We start from the raw sequence: 11,520 nt of genomic DNA on the forward strand, positions 1-11,520 counted from the left end.
TTATTGCAAATCATTGCTCTTAAACCAAGTTACAATTTTTTAGAAAGCTTTGCTTGTCTTACAAAACACTCTCAAACCAAGTTACTCTTAATCCAAGGTTTCACTGTATAGGCTATGTGTAGAAGAGAGGGATATAGGATATATAAGCTATATATAAGGGAGTTGAACTAACCTATATAAGCTATATGTGGGACAGGAGGGACTTGGCTATTGTGACAAGTAGAGTTACACAAATTATCATCCAGCAACTGGGAAGTTAAATCTGCAGAAATAGACAGGAAGTATCCAGCAAGATGCTGGGAAGCAGGGAGTGTGTATCTGCTGCTCAGAAAGAGTAGTGTATGTATCCTGAGAAAAGAGTCACACTACAGAAATATGCCAATTCTGGATAGAGACTGCCAGGAGTGGAGAACAGCTCAGGATAGTTCAAAAGCAAACTTGTGCAGCAAAAGAATAGAGAAGTGATCAGCACAGAACTCTCCCCTCCCCCTCACATCACTGCATAAGGTACAGTGTTCTGCTCTGTTTACATCCATTTTGTCAGTAGAAAGAATCTGTGTAAAGAGAGAGGTTAATCTGTGATCAGTCTGTAATGTATGTTATTCTGGAAGTGTCGCGGGCGGAGGAGGGGACGCTGCGCTCTCCCACTGCTCGGGTCCGGCTGCCGCTGCGGCCTCTGCTGCTCGGTGGCTCGAGCGATATGCCGGATTCCGGGGACTCGAGCGGTGCTCCTCGCCCGTGAGTGAAAAGGGGATTGGTTTTGGGGATTTATTGTTGTCCGTGACGCCACCCACGGTTGTGGTGATTGTGTGGACACCACCGCTGCTCTGTACGGGGATCCCGGGAGCGGTGACAGGGAGCAGCTTTGTTGTTATTCCTCCCCTCCGTGGGTAGGGGGTTGGTTGTCCCGGGGCCCGGTGATGGGGTAGGGATGGATGGCAGGCTGGGTGCGGGGCCTGGTGAGGTGCAGGGTCGCGGGGGCAGCACTGTGCCGTACGGCACGGTGGTACTCACTCAGCCTGAGACGTTGACACAGTTCTCGGTAAAACACACGGCTGGAAAGACGGTTCCCACAGACGGCTGCTGTTGCTTTTCCCCGGTAGTTAACGGTGACTGTCACTTTTCCTGCACCTAAGTTCACTGTTGGTATCGATGGATTCCCACCAGTAACCCGCTCCCCGACTTGGATATGGGCCGGAGGAGCCCCTCTTTGCCCGCAGGCGCTGGCCCTGAGAAACTGGTGCCTTGGCGGTGTCTCTCGCATAGGGTTGGACGGTTGCCTTCAATCGGGACTTAGTTGTTTGGAGACCCAGGAGGTCCCCTTCACTGACGGATTTGGCAAATTCACAGCGACTCCTAGCCTTGCCGGGGTCCGAAAGGCCCCTGCCAATGGTGCTGGCTTCTCCTTGTGTACCGGTCCGGTACCGCCGGGCCACCACCCGTCCACGGTCCTCACGGTAACTCCGATAGGCCACTCCTGCAGACGGTCACCACCGTCTGCTAACCTTGCTGTCTCAGTCCGGGGCACACACCCGGACCAACTTCAGGCTTTCAAACTGTCACTTTCCTCTTTCTTCTACTTTCACTACTTTTACTGCACTACTACTCAGCTCCTCTCACTTCCTCCTCCACAACTAATCTCTCACTGTTCTGCCTGGTTTTCCCGCCTCCAGGACTGTGAACTCCTTGGTGGGCGGAGCCAACCGCCTGGCCCACCCCCTGGTGTGGACATTAGCCCCTGGAGGAAGGCAACAAGGATTTTAGGTTTAACTCAGGTGTACCTATCCGGGGTGTAGGGTGTGGTGGTGTCATTACCTGTGACCCCTGGCTTGCCCAGGGCGTCACATTCCCCCTTAGCAAAATGCAGACCGTCCGTGGGCTGCCCGTCCAACACCGGTTTTATTTTTCTGAAAAAGATAAAGCATAATACAAATAAAATATCATCATCCCACAACGGGAGGCACTTTGCTTAAACGTTACGGTAACATTTCAAACGGTTGCTGCTGCCGCTCTCTCCCACCCAAGTAACCTGGCCCTGATGCTGCCCCTAAGAAACAGGCAGCACCGCTTGACCCCAGTCCTGAACCAAGTCACCCGAGCGGGATCTGTCCTTCCCCTCCAGAGGGTAGCCACCGGTTCCTGTGGTGGCTGGGCCACAGCCTGCTCCACTGCGGGCCCTCCCTCCAACCTGCCTCTCCGGAGACGGTAACGGTTAGCTGCAACAAACATATTTATTTACATGCCACTTAACGTTTGTGGTTGCCCTGCAAGTTCTCGGGCCCGTTCATAGAAGTTTCTATGCATAAACTGTGGATGGTCCCCACGGGGACAACAATGCCGGCAACGGCCGGTTCCAAATCACGGTTGCAGACAATCAGGTCAACCTTCGGTAATCATTTTCATTTTCTCATAAACTTTCAAACTTTTAAACACACAGACAGGTGGTCCCAACGGGGACGATGCAACGGTGCTCCGCTACCCTTACTCTGAGTCCTCGACATCACCTGAGGGAGGGGGCGCGGCGCTCACACGGGCCTCCTGGCTGCCCCTCAGCTTCGCATCCAGCGCAAACCACCCCCTCTCCCAGCAGTGCCGGGTGTATTGTACAAGGTCCCCTGGCATCAAGTTGCGGCCTGGGTGCTCTTCTGGCAGGTGAGCATTCACATCCCGCCGGGCTATAAACACGTCGGCCTCCAGGCCCGGTTCATAAATGAATCCATAGCCCCGGCGGACATCAAACCGCCTCACCTGCCCCTCATACAGCGGGCCCCGGACACGGAAAGTCGCTTGTCTCAGGCTCTCCTTCTCCTGAATCGTACGGGCCACCATCTCCGCCTTCCTTCTTTCTCTCTCCTCGATTTCCAGGCCCAACGGTACCGGCTCCCTGTCCCAGTACGGCGCTGCTGCGAGCTCCGGCGCACGGGTCGGGCCCTGTGGGACCTGTTGGACACTGCCCACCGCTGGTGATCTGGGCGGCAGGCCCCGCGGTGACTTGGCCTTGGGCGCCGCCTTGCAGCGGCAACCCGGCGCAACCTCAGCCGAGGTGTGGGGGATGGGCACAGGGGCTTTCCTCTATTGGGCCTTCGGCACGGAGCGGGCTATCGGCTCCGGCTCGGGGACTTTCTCAGGGGACGCCTCCGGTTCGGATTTCGGGGCTTTCCACGGCAGCACCTCCGGTCGGCTTCGGGCTCCGGCTGCAGATCGGTCCGCCTGGGCGGACATGCTGGGTATCGCTACCGGTTGCGGTGGTAGCGGGCCTAGTGGCGGGGTCACGGCTTCCGGGACGGGTGGCGAGGGAGGTAGCAGGGCGAGAGGGTTTAGACCAGGTCCCGCAGCCGCGATGACCGGCCCTTCAAGGGCATCGGGGCGTGGGTCACTCACCTTCCCTTCCGCAGCTTCCTCCTCGCGTCTCCGCACGGTCGCTATGACATCCGCCATGTCGGTCTCCCACTCCTCCATGAGGAGCTGCATTTTGACCTGCAGCCTCTGGTAGAGCTGCGCGGTCCGGAACTCCACCCACGCTGCGGTTCCAGGCGCGGGGGCTATGGTGCTTCGGGACGGCATCCACATGTTGCTGGCGGCTTCTCCCAGGAACAAGATGGCTGCAGAGTCCTGGCGTCCCCACCCTTATAGCTGCGGCTACATGCGACCAGTCGCCATTTCGTCCCCCTTAGCCTCTTTCCGGCCCCTCCTCTATCGGGGCGGGGTTTTGGCCTTTGCGCCTCCACTACTCGAGAAGACGCTCGAGCGGGAACTTTTCGCGCCAAAGATGGCGGCTTCTGAAATCTTCTGGCCGGACACCTCCGGCGGTAACAAGGCGCACCTCTACCCAACGGCAGAGTGGTAAGATCCTGTTCGTGACGCCAAGTTGTCGCGGGCGGAGGAGGGGACGCCGCGCTCTCCCACTGCTCGGGTCCGGCTGCCGCTGCGGCCTCTGCTGCTCGGTGGCTCGAGCGATATGCCGGATCCCGGGGACTCGAGCAGTGCTCCTCGCCCGTGAGTGAAAAGGGGATTGGTTTTGGGGATTTATTGTTGTCCGTGACGCCACCCACGGTTGTGGTGATTGTGTAGACACCACCGCTGCTCTGTACGGGGATCCCGGGAGCGGTGACAGGGAGCAACTTTGTTGTTATTCCTCCCCTCCGTGGGTAGGGGGTTGGTTGTCCCGGGGCCCGGTGATGGGGTAGGGATGGATGGCAGGCCGGGTGCGGGGCCTGGTGAGGTGCAGGGTCGCGGGGGCAGCGCTGTGCCGTACGGCACGGTGGTACTCACTCAGCCTGAGACGTTGACACAGTTCTCGGTAAAACACACGGCTGGAAAGACGGTTCCCACGGACGGCTGCTGTTGCTTTTCCCCGGTAGTTAACGGTGACTGTCACTTTTCCTGCACCTAAGTTCACTGTTGGTATCGATGGATTCCCACCGGTAACCCGCTCCCCGACTTGGATATGGGCCGGAGGAGCCCCTCTTTGCCCGCAGGCGCTGGCCCTGAGAAACTGGTGCCTTGGCGGTGGCGGTGTCTCTCGCATAGGGTTGGACGGTTGCCTTCAATCGGGACTTAGTTGTTTGGAGACCCAGGAGGTCCCCTTCACTGACGGATTTGGCAAATTCACGGCGACTCCTAGCCTTGCCGGGGTCCGAAAGGCCCCTGCCAATGGTGCTGGCTTCTCCTTGTGTACCGGTCCGGTACCGCCGGGCCACCACCCGTCCACGGTCCTCACGGTAACTCCGATAGGCCACTCCTGCAGACGGTCACCACCGTCTTCTAACCTTGCTGTCTCAGTCCGGGGCACACACCCGGACCAACTTCAGGCTTTCCAAACTGTCACTTTCCTCTTACTTCTACTTTCACTACTTTTACTGCACTACTACTCAGCTCCTCTCACTTCCTCCTCCACAACTAATCTCTCACTGTTCTGCCTGGTTTTCCCGCCTCCAGGACTGTGAACTCCTCATTGGGTGGAGCCAACCGCCTGGCCCACCCCCTGGTGTGGACATCAGCCCTTGGAGGAAGGCAACAAGGATTTTAGGTTTAGCTCGGGTGTAGGGTGTGGTGGTGTCATTACCTTTGACCCCTGGCTTGCCCAGGGCGTCACAGAAGCCCTGTGTGAACAGTATTAAAGCCTTCAATCTACTGGAACAGTGTTATATAGCTGTGTATGTTGCTGGAAACTGTACATCACCTCATGTATGGAAGATGCTGATGAGGTGTACCTTGATTTAATCCTCCAAATTTCCAAAGACCTCCTGTTTACTTTGCCAGCCTCCCTATACAGAGTGGCAGACATACACCACTATATGTGGAAAAGGGGACAAGGCTATATAGGCTATATGTGGGGGAGAGGGATGTAGGCTATACAGTATATGCTATATGTGGGGGAGGGGGGACTAGATTATATATGGGGAAGGGGACTAGGCTATCTATGCCATATATGGGACAGGGGGTACAAGGCTATATAGGCTACATGTGGGGAAGTGGGGGACTAGGTTATATACAGTTAGGTCCAGAAATATTTGGACAGTGACACAATTTTCGCGAGTTGGGCTCTGCATGCCACCACATTGGATTTGAAATGAAACCTCTACAACAGAATTCAAGTGCAGATTGTAACGTTTAATTTGAAGGTTTGAACAAAAATATCTGATAGAAATTGTAGGAATTGTCACATTTCTTTACAAACACTCCACATTTTAGGAGGTCAAAAGTAATTGGACAAATAAACCAAACCCAAACAAAATATTTTTATTTTCAATATTTTGTTCGCGAATCCTTTGGAGGCAATCACTGCCTTAAGTCTGGAACCCATGGACATCACCAAACGCTGGGTTTCCTCCTTCTTAATGCTTTTCCAGGCCTTTACAGCCGCAGCCTTCAGGTCTTGCTTGTTTGTGGATCTTTCCGTCTTAAGTCTGGATTTGAGCAAGTGAAATGCATGCTCAATTGGGTTATGATCTGGTGATTGACTTGGCAATTGCAGAATGTTCCACTTTTTTGCACTCATGAACTCCTGGGTAGCTTTGGCTGTATGCTTGGGGTCATTGTCCATCTGTACTATGAAGCGCCGTCCGATCAACTTTGCGGCATTTGGCTGAATCTGGGCTGAAAGTATATCCCAGTACACTTCAGAATTCATCCGGCTACTCTTGTCTGCTGTTATGTCATCAATAAACACAAGTGACCCAGTGCCATTGAAAGCCATGCATGCCCATGCCATCACGTTGCCTCCACCATGTTTTACAGAGGATGTGGTGTGCCTTGGATCATGTGCCATTCCCTTTCTTCTCCAAACTTTTTTCTTCCCATCATTCTGGTACAGGTTGATCTTTGTCTCATCTGTCCATAGAATACTTTTCCAGAACTGAGCTGGCTTCATGAGGTGTTTTTCAGCAAATTTAACTCTGGCCTGTCTATTTTTGGAATTGATGAATGGTTTGTATCTAGATGTGAACCCTTTGTATTTACTTTCATGGAGTCTTCTCTTTACTGTTGACTTAGAGACAGATACACCTACTTCACTGAGAGTGTTCTGGACTTCAGTTGATGTTGTGAACGGGTTCTTCTTCACCAAAGAAAGTATGCGGTGATCATCAACCACTGTTGTCATCCGTGGACGCCCAGGCCTTTTTGAGTTCCCAAGCTCACCAGTCAATTCCTTTTTTCTCAGAATGTACCCGACTGTTGATTTTGCTACTCCAAGCATGTCTGCTATCTCTCTGATGGATTTCTTCTTTTTTTCAGCCTCAGGATGTTCTGCTTCACCTCAATTGAGAGTTCCTTAGACCGCATGTTGTCTGGTCACAGCAACAGCTTCCAAATGCAAAACCACACACCTGTAATCAACCCCAGACCTTTTAACTACTTCATTGATTACAGGTTAACGAGGGAGACGCCTTCAGAGTTAATTGCAGCCTTTAGAGTCCCTTGTCCAATTACTTTTGGTCCCTTGAAAAAGAGGAGGCTATGCATTACAGAGCTATGATTCCTAAACCCTTTCTCCGATTTGAATGTGAAAACTCTCATATTGCAGCTGGGAGTGTGCACTTTCAGCCCATATTATATATATAATTGTATTTCTGAACATGTTTTTGTAAACAGCTAAAATAACAAAACTTGTGTCACTGTCCAAATATTTCTGGACCTAACTGTAAGCTATATGTTGGAGAGGGGGCTAGGCTATATATGCTATATGTGGTAGAGGGGGGTATAGGTTATATAGGCTATATGTTGGACAGGGGTCTAGGTTATATAAGCTATATGTGGTAGAGGGGGGTCTAGGTTATATAGGCTATATGTGGTAGAGGGGGGGGTCTAGGTTATATTAGCCCCCTCTAGGTTAGGGGGTCTAGGTTTTATAGGCTATATGTGGTGGTGGGGGGGTCTAGTTTATATAGGCTACATGTTGTTGAGGGGGCTAGGTTATATAAGCTATATGTGGTAGAGGAGGGTCTCAGTTATATAAGCTATATGTGGTAGAGGGGGGTCTAGGTTATATCAGCTATATGTGGTAGAGGGGGGTCTAGGTTATATACAGTGCCTTGCAAAAGTATTCGGCCCCCTTGAATTTGTCAACCTTTTCCCACATTTCAGGCTTCAAATATAAAGATAAAAAAAAAAAATTTATGGTGAAGAATCAAGAACAAGTGGGACAGAATTGTGAAGGTGAACGAAATTTATTGCTTATTTTAAATTTCTATAAAAAACTGAAGAGTGCGGCGTGCAGTATTATTCATCCCCTTTAATTTCAGTGCAGCAAACTCACTCCAGGAGTTCATTGAGGATCTCTGAATGATCCAATGTTGTCCTAAATGACTAATGATGATAAATATAAGCCCCTGTGTGTGATCAAGTCTCCGTATAAATGCCCCTGCTCTGTGATAGTCTCAGGGTTCTGTTTAAAGTGCAGAGAGCATCATGAAGACCAAGGAACACAACAGGCAGGTCCGTGATACTGTTGTGGAGAAGTTTAAAGCCAGATTGGGTTGCAAAAAGATTTCCAAAACTTTAAAGACGAAGCACTGTGCAAGCGATCATATTGAAATGGAAGGAGTATCATACCACTGCAAATCTACCAAGACCCAGCCGTCCATCCAAACTTTCATCTCAAACAAGAAGACTGATCAGAGATGCAGCCACGAGGCCCATGATCACTGTGGATGAACTGCAGAGATCTACAGCTGAGGTGGGAGAGTCTGTCCATAGAACAACAATCAGTCGTACACTGCACAAATCTGGCCTTTATGGAAGAGTGGCAAGGAGAAAGCTATTTCTCAAAGATATCCATAAAAAGTGTTGTTTAAAGTTTGCCACAAGCCATCTGGGAGACACCAAACATGTGGAAGAAGGTGCTCTGGTCAGATGAAACCAATATCGAACTTTTGAGCACAATGCCAAATGGTATGTTTGGTGTAAAAGCAACACAGCTCATCACACTGAACACACCATCCCCACTGTCAAACATGGTGGTGGCAGCATCATGGTTTGGGCCTGCTTTGCTCCAGCAGGGACAGGGAAGATGGTTAAAATTGTTGGGATGATGGATGGAGCCACATACAGAACCATTCTTGAAGAAAACCTGTTGGAGTCTCGAAAAGACCTGAGACTGGGACGGAGATTTGTCTTCCAACAAGACAATGATCCCAAACATAAAGCAAAATCTACAATGGAATGGTTCACAAATAAACATATCCAGGTGTTAGAATGGCTAAGTCCCAGTCCAGACCTGAATCCAATCGAGAATCTGTGGAAAGAGCTGAAAACTGCTTTTCACAAACGCCTCCATCCAACCTCACTCAGCTCCGGCTGTTTGCAAAGGAAGAATGGGCGAGAATTTCAGTCTCTCGATGTGCAAAACTGATAGAGACATATCCCAAGCGACTTGCAGCTGTAATTGCAGCAAAAGGAGGTGTGCCGCCCCAGCAGCGGATCGAACCGCTCGGATCTGGGGGTGGGGGTTACTCGTGGCTTGAGGGTCTCTGGACCCGGGGGCTAGGGGCCACACTGAAATGAAAATGGGGTATTTACAGGGGATTTGGTATAGTTCATGACGCCACCCATGGTGTGCGGTAATTGGGAGTACCGCCGCTGCTGTTGGGAGTACCCGGGGTGATGGAGTGGGGCAGCTAGGTGACGTTGCCCTCCACGGGTAGGCGGTAGGCCCCGAGACTCTGGATGGTGATGTGGGGGCGCAGTGCAGGGGTCAGTCGGGTACTCACTCAGCAATGAAGCAGACGCTGACAACAGGGTAAACCAAGTCTCTGAACGCCGTTGCTTCTCGGGGGGAGCTCGTCCGGGTCCCGTCCCCCACAGTACTGCTGGTGGTCCGTAACCTGCCTCTTGGCACTAAGTTTTGAATTGTCCGTGGTGGCCCGGTAGCTTGGAGCTGTCCGGGCCCCTCCCCCCACTATGGCTAAGTGAGGGAGCCTGCTCTCATGGCTCACGCTTGGGATTTCAGTGGGCTGCTTGCTAGGAATGCCCTATCCCCCTCGTTGCACTAGTGCCCCGATTCTGGAGCTGGTGGGAACGGTCCGTGAAGACCCCGTTCTCCGCAGGTTAATTGCCGGGTTGCCTGAAGCTTCTCCTCGACCTAGGATCTGTGTACCCCGTCATGCCTTTGGTCCCAGACCGATGATAGGACCAGGCTGCTGACCGTTCTCCTTGACGGGTCCCAGGCACCTAGCCTCAATCCCCTGCGACAGGGGGTCCGACTCCTCTAGGTCCAGACCACCGTCTGCGACCTAGTTTACTTCTCCCCTGGGAGCTCCAACTCCCAGCTTCCTCAGAGCTCTTTAAAGCTCGAGGGCTACGACTCAACTCTCTTGACACCTCCCACCTCCCTGTCTGACCCCTAGGTGGGCGGCCCTGTTCCCGCCTATGCAGACCACTGGTGTGCCTGACAGGTGTGGTGCAAAGTGTATCTAGGATTTGGGAATGCTGATGGAGGCAGTACTGTAGGATGGAGACCCAGAACCATGGGGGGTTGAATACCGCACGGGCAGAGTAGTTTGTGCAGTACCCTGTGACGACCTGAATAGTCCAGGGGCGTCACAGTGACGCTACAAAGTATTAACTTAAAGGGGCCAATTTTCAGTTTTTTATTTTTACAAAAATTTAAAATAAGCAATAAATATCGTTCAACTTTACAATTGTGCCCACTTGTTGTTGATTCTTCACCAGAACATGAACATTTTTATCTTTTATGTTTGAAGCCTGAAATGTGGGAAAAGGTTGAAAAATTCAATGGGGCCGAATACTTTCGCAAGGCACTGTAGGCTATATGTGGTAGAGGGGGTCTAGGTTATATAGGCTATATGTGGTAGAGGGGAGTCTAGGTTATATAGGCTATATGTGGTAGAGGGGGCTATGTTATATAGGCTATATGTGGTAGAGGGGGCATAGGTTATATAGGCTATATGTGGTAGAGGGGGCATAGGTTATATAGCCTATATGTGGTAGAGGGGGTCTAGGTTATATAGGCTATATGTGGTAGAGGGGAGTCTAGGTTATATAGGCTATATATGGTAGGGGGGGCATGGGTTATATAGGCTATATGTGGTAGAGGGGGGGTCTAGGTTATATAAGCTATATGTGGTAGAGGGGAGTCTAGGTTATATAGGCTATATGTGGTAGAGGGGGTCTAGGTTAAATAGGCTATATGTGGTAGAAGGGGCTATGTTATATAGGCTATATGTGGTAGAGGGGGCATAGGTTATATAGGCTATATGTGGTAGAGGTGGCATAGGTTATATAGGCTATATGTGGTAGAGGGGGCTAGGTTATATAGGCTATATGTGGTAGAGGGGGCTAGGTTATATAGGCTATATGTGGTAGAGGGGGTCTAGGTTATATAAGCTATACGTGGTAGAGGGGGATCTAGGTTATATAGGCTATATGTGGTAGAGAGGGATCTAGGTTATATAGGCTATATGTGGTAGAGGGGCTAGGTTATATAGGCTATATGTGGTAGAGGGGGCTAGGTTATATAGGCTATATGTGGTAGAGGGGGGCTAGGTTATATAGGCTATATGTGGTAGAGGGGATCTAGGTTATATAGGCTATATGTGGTGGGGGGTCTAGGTTATATAAGCTATATGTGGTAGAGGGGGCTAGGTTATATAGGCTATATGTGGTAGAGGGGGCTAGGTTATATAGGCTATATGTGGTAGAGGGGGCTAGGTTATAAAGGCTATATGTGGTAGAGGGGGGGGCTGTTGTGAATGTCAGTTATGCTTTGGCTGCTGGGAGGCTCCCTCTTGTGGCCAGGAATGGTTTGGACATAGACCAGGTGTGTTGAGCAATGGGCGTTTCCATTGCTAACTCTCTGCTTACTTAAATCCTGGTCTGATAGCAGGCTATGCCGGATGTCAGTTGTTCTTTGTTCACCAGCCTGCTTCATTCTGCTCCACACCACATCTACCCCAGATAAGTGCTTTGCTCTTTATTTGTTGTTTGGTTCTTTTACTCTTATCTGAGTTTGTCATTTGCTGTGGTTGTTTTCAGTTTATTTGCATGCAGGGATTTTCC

Source organism: Anomaloglossus baeobatrachus, chromosome 4 (genome assembly GCF_048569485.1).
Source record: "Anomaloglossus baeobatrachus isolate aAnoBae1 chromosome 4, aAnoBae1.hap1, whole genome shotgun sequence".
NCBI lineage: Eukaryota > Metazoa > Chordata > Amphibia > Anura > Aromobatidae > Anomaloglossus > Anomaloglossus baeobatrachus.